Source organism: Theropithecus gelada, chromosome 19 (assembly GCF_003255815.1).
Source record: "Theropithecus gelada isolate Dixy chromosome 19, Tgel_1.0, whole genome shotgun sequence".
NCBI classification, from domain to species: Eukaryota; Metazoa; Chordata; class Mammalia; order Primates; family Cercopithecidae; genus Theropithecus; species Theropithecus gelada.
In genome coordinates, this window is record NC_037687.1 from 22,968,543 (window position 1) to 22,974,599 (window position 6,057).

Below are 6,057 nucleotides of genomic sequence, written 5' to 3' on the forward strand. Positions count from 1 at the left end.
TTTTTTTTTTTTTTGAGACGGAGTCTCACTCTGTCGCCCGGGCTGGAGTACAGTGGCGCGATCTCAGCTCACTGCAAGCTCCGCCTCCCGGGTTCACGCCATTCTCCTGCCTCAGCCTCCCGAGTAGCTGGGACTACAGGCGCCCGCCACCTCGCCCGGCTAGTTTTTTGTATTTTTTTTTTAGTAGAGACGGGGTTTCACTGTGTTAGCCAGGATGGTCTCGATCTCCTGGCCTCGTGATCCGCCCGTCTCGGCCTCCCAAAGTGCTGGGATTACAGGCTTGAGCCACCGCGCCCGGCCTACTTTTTCTATTTTTTTGGTGGGGGGACAGAGCCTTACTCTGTCGCCCAGGCTGGAGTGCAATGGCGAGATCTTGGCTCACTGCAAACTCCACCTCCTGGGTTCAAGCGATTCTCCTGCCTCAACCTCCCGAGTAGCTGGCAATACAGGCACCTGCCACCATGCCTTGCTAATTTTTTCTATTTTTTAGTACAGATGGGACCATGTTGATCAGGCTGGTCTCGAACTCCTGACCTCAGGTGTCCACCCGCCTTGACCTCCCAAAGTGCTGAGATTACAGGCATGAGCCACCAAGCCCAGCCCATGAGAACTTTTTTCTACATATATCAAACTGTGTAGTCTCCCTGACTACAAATCCTGAAATAGGTACAATTTCAGTTCTCATTTTGCAGGTGAGGCGGCTGAGACTGAGAATTGCAAACCAGTTGCGTGCGGTGTGAGGATTTTCACTCACAGCTGTGTTTGCAACCCCCATGTCCTACCTCCCTTCCAAAAAGTACCTGTGGCTGGGTGTGGTCACTCACCCCTGTAATCCCAGTCCTTTGGAAGGTAGAGGCAGGAGGACTGCTTGAGCCCAGGAGTTCCCGACCAGCCTGGGCAACAAAGACCCTGTCTCTACAAAAAAAAATTTAAGGGCCAGGCGTGGTGGTTCACGCCTGTAATCCCAGCACTTTGCGAGGCCAAGACGGGCGGATCACGAGGTCAGGAGATCGAGACCATCCTGGCCAACACAGTGAAACCCCATCTCTACTAAAAATACAACAAATTAGCTGGGCATGTTGGCAGGCGCCTGTAGTCCCAGCTACTTGGGAGGCTGAGGCAGGAGAATGGTGTGAACCTGGGAGGTGGAGCTTGCAGAGAGCCGAGATTGTGCCACTGTACTCCAGCGTGGGGGACACAGCGAGACTCTGTCTCAAAAAAAAAAAAAAAAAAAAAAAAATTAAAATTAGCCAGTATGGTGGCAAGTGCCTGCGGTCCCAGCTACTTGGGAGGCTGAGGCAGGAGGATCTCCTGAGCCCAGGAGTTTGAGGTTATAGTCAGCTATGATTGTGCCACTGCACTCCATCCAGCCTGGGTGACAGAATGAGACCCTGTCTCAAAAAAAATAAAAATAAAAACACCCCAAATCCACCCCCACCACTACCAAAAAAAAATACACTTGTGCCAGATGAGATTTGTTAAGAAAAAGTATCCAGATAATTTTAACTTTAATCTGCTTTATGCAGATTTTTGGCTTGAATCTGGGGTAAGAACTATTAGCCCTGTTGTACAGATGAGGCTGCTGGTGCTTGGCAAGGTCCCACAGCCAGCAAACCCTTTTTTTTTTTTGTAGACAAAGTCTCGCTCTGTCACCTAGGCTGGAGTGCAGTGGCAGGATCTCAATCTCTGCTCACTGCTACCTCTACCTCCCAGGTTCAAGCAATTCTCGTGCTTCAGCCTCCCAAGTAGCTGAGATTACAGGTGCACGCCACCATGTCCAGCTAATTTTTTGTATTTTTAGTAGAGAGGGTTTCACCATGTTGGCCAGGCTGGTCTCGAACTCCTGACCTCAAGTGATCCGCCCTCCTTGGCCTCCCAAAGTGCTAGGATTATAGGCGTGAGCCACCGTGCCTGGTCTAAATTAGATTTTTGTAGAGATGAGCTCTTGCTATGTTGCCCAGGCTGGTGTTGAACTCCTGGCCTCAAGTGATACTCTTGCCTTGACCTCCCGAAGTACAGAGAGCACAGGTGTGAGGCACCATGCTTGGCCTTTTTTTTTTTTTTTTTTTTAAATGCTGTTGGTGTCTTTTATCAGTTTTTAATTTTCCAACTATCATGTCTTTTTTTTTTTTTTTTGAGACGGAGTCTCACTTTGTCGCCCAGGCTGGAGTGCAGTGGCCGGATCTCAGCTCACTGCAAGCTCCGCCTCCCGGGTTTACGCCATTCTCCTGCCTCAGCCTCCCGAGTAGCTGGGACTACAGGCGCCCGCCACTTCGCCCGGCCAGTTTTTTGTATTTTTAGTAGAGACGGGGTTTCACCGTGTTAGCCAGGATGGTCTCGATCTCCTGACCTCGTGATCCGCCCGTCTCGGCCTCCCAAAGTGCTGGGATTACAGGCTTGAGCCACCGCGCCTGGCTATCATGTCTTTAAATAGCATCTTTGGGCAGGGCGTGGTGGCTTATGCCTGTAATCCCAGCACTTTGGGAGGCCAAGGCGGGCAGATCACGAGGTCAGGAGATCGAGACCATCTTGGCTAACACGGTGAAACCCCATCTCTACTAAAAATGCAAAAAATTAGCCGGGCGTGGTGGCGGGCGCCTGTAGTCCCAGCTACTTGGGAGGCTGAGGCAGGAGAATGACGTGAACCTAGGAGTTGGAGCTTGCAGTGAGCAGATGCATGCCAGCCTGGGCAACAGAGCGAGACTCCATTTCAATAAATAAATAAATAAATAAATATTGTCTTTGTACTTATCCTTTCTTTCGTTTCTGGAATGCCAATTAAATGTGTTATCATTTTTTTTTCCTTTAAAAAGACACTTGTATAAATGTGTTAGATCAATTTTTGCTATTTAACCCAGCCATTGGGTTACTATTGATTATTGCATTTTTTTTCCCCCTACACAACACTGAGGTATGCGTTTTCTTTCTGTTTTTTTTTTTTTTTGAGACGGAGTCTCGCTGTGTCACTCAGGCTGGAGTGCAGTGGCATGACCTCGGTTCACTGCAACCTCCAGCTCCCGGGTTCAAGCGATTCTTCTGCCTCAGCCTCCCGAGTAGCTGGGACTACAGCTGCATGCCACCACACCCAGCTAATTTTTGTATTTTTAGTAGAGACAGGGTTTCAACATATTGGCCAGGCTGGTCTCAAACTCCTGACATTGTGATCCCCCCGCCTCGGCCTCCCAAAGTGCTGGGATTACAGGTGTGAGCCACTGTGCCCGGCCTTGCATTTTTCATTTGTAAAAGTTATGTCAGTGGGTTCCTTTCCTACTTACTAGGCCATTTTGATGTTTTTTTTAAATTAATTGATTGATTTTTTTACAGTTTTGGCTTCCTTGCTGATAATTCCAAGCTTTTAAAATTTTTAAACATAGTTTAAAATAAATTTTGTATTATAATCAGTGATTGACAGTTTCATCATGTAAAGCCAACTTTGTGGGTGTTTTTGTTGTTTCTTTTTTTTTTTTTTTTTTTTTTTTTTTGAGACGGAGTCTCGCGCTGTCACCCAGGCTGGAGTGCAGTGGCCGGATCTCAGCTCACTGCAAGCTCCGCCTCTCGGGTTCACGCCATTCTCCTGCCTCCGCCTCCCGAGTAGCTGGGACTACAGGCGTCCGCCACCCCGGCTGGCTAGTTTTTTGTATTTTTTAGTAGAGACGGGGTTTCACCGTGTTAACCAGGATGGTCTCGATCTCCTGACCTCGTGATCCGCCCGTCTCGGCCTCCCAAAGTGCTGGGATTACAGGCTTGAGCCACCGTGCCCGGCTGTTTTTGTTGTTTCTGCTGGTTCTTGTTCATATTATTTCCATTTGTGTTTGGTTATTTGTGTACTACTCATTACCTGAAGAATTATTTGTGGTGGGCTGGGTGCGGTGGCTCACACCTGTAATCCCAACACTTTGGGAGGCCGAGGCGGGCGGACTGCTTGAGGTCAAGAGTTCAAGACCAGCTTGGCCGACATAGTAAAAGCCCATCTCTACCAAAAAAAAAAAAAAAAAAAAATTGCTGGGCATGGTGGCAGGTACCTGTAATCCCAGCTACTTGGGAAGCTTAGGCAGGAGAATTGCTTGAACCAGGGAGGCGGAGGTTGCAGTGAGCTGAGATTGTACCACTGCACTATAGCCTAGGTGACAGCGAGACTCCATATCAAAAAAAAAAAAAAAAGCCAGATGCGGTGGCTCACACCTGTAATCCCAGCACTTTGGGAGGCCAAGGCAGGTCAGGAGTTCGAGACCAGCCTGGCCAACATGGTGAAACCCTGTCTCTACTAAAAATACAAAAAATTAGCCGGTGTCACGGCATGCACCTGTAGTTCCAGCTACTTGGCAGGTGAGGCAGGAGAATCACTTGAACCCAGGAAGCGGAGGTTGCAGTGTGCCGAGATCGCGCCATTGCGCTCCAGCCTGGGCAACAAGAGCGAAACTGCATCTCAAAACAAACAAAAATTATTTGTGGGGCTTCTAGATGACAGTTCCTTCCACAGGTGGACTTGTGTTTGTTTGTGCCGGACATGTCAGCTAGAAGTACCCTGTATCATACGGAGGACGTGAACCTGGCTGCGAACCTGTGCCAAGGGCCAGTCTGTGACCACAAATTCTCAGGATCTTTCTTGTATTTTCATTTGATTTCTGCATCTTGAATACCTCTGCAGTCTTCCGGGTCATCCTTACCTGAGCTTGTAGTTCTCTGGGATCCCAGTTCCTGCAGTTGCTCACCGTGGGCCGGCTTTGGTCTTGACTTTTGCTTGATCCTTCCAGTAAGGCTGCCAAGTAGGAAACCCCAGTGTGTCCACATCAGCAAACACCCTGACAGCAAATGTGGCCTCAGAGCCCCACATATCATTCTCTTAACTATTTGGCGTGGTAGGTCCTTACTGCATTTTATTGGCTATTTGATCCTTTTAAGGAGATTTTTAAAAATTTTCAGTTGTTCTCAACAGGAAGGTCCGAATAATCTAACTCACCCTCCCCACAAGATTCAAACCCGGGTCTTTTTGATTCTAAAATCTAAGCATTGAATCACTACCATAACGTATCCTAGTCCTCTGGAAATTCTGATTTCCTGAGAAGAATGTCAGAGACTTAGCTGCCTCTCAATGTCCATTTTTCCCTTTCTTTAAACTGAAATTTTAAGATACCCAGCTGGATGCAGTGGCTCACCCCTATAATCCTAGCACTTTGGGAAACTGAGGCGAGTGGATTACTGGAGGCCAGGAGTTCGAGAGCAGCCTAGACAACATGGTGAAACCCTGTCTCTACTAAAATACAAAAATTAGCTGGGTGTCGTGGCGAGTACCTGTAATCCCAGCTACTCAGGAGGTTGAGGCAAGAGAATCATTTGAGCCTGGGAGGTGGAGGTTGCAGTGAGCCGAGATTGCACCACTGCACCCCAGCCTGGGCGACAGATCAAGACTGTCTTAAATAAATAAATAAATAAATAAATAAATAAGTGGCTATTTTAAAACTGTAATTACAGGGATTTCTAAAGAGTGTTTTGTTGGGCTATTGCACCCAGCTAAAAGACCGCATTTCCTAGACTCTCGTGCAGCCCTTCTGTGGCTAAGTCTGACGGGTGAGATGTATATAGAAGCATAGTGTAGTGTTTCTGGGAGGAAGGGGGCCTCCCTTCCGGCAAAATGGTGATAGTAAAAGCAAAATAATCTTGGCTGGGCACCGTGGCTCACTCCTGTAATCCCAGCACTTTGGAAGGCTGAGGAAGGAGGATTGCTTGAGCCCAGGAGTTTGAGACCAACCTGGGCAACTTAGTGACCCCATCTGTACCAAAAAAAATTTAAAAATTATCTTGGTATGTGGCGCACACCTGTAGAAAACCAGCTGCTTGGCAGGATGAGGTGGGAGGTTTCCTTGAGCCCAGGAGGTTGCTGCAGTGAGCTGTGATCACATCACTGCACTCCAGCCTGGGTGACAGAATGAGACCCTGTCTCTAAGGGGAAAAAAAAAAAAAATCTTGTTCAAGCTTCTACTATTTTGAGATTTTTCAAATCCAAACCGACACAGATGAGAAGAGTAAAAAATAATCTCAGACTAAGGGACTTGGCTA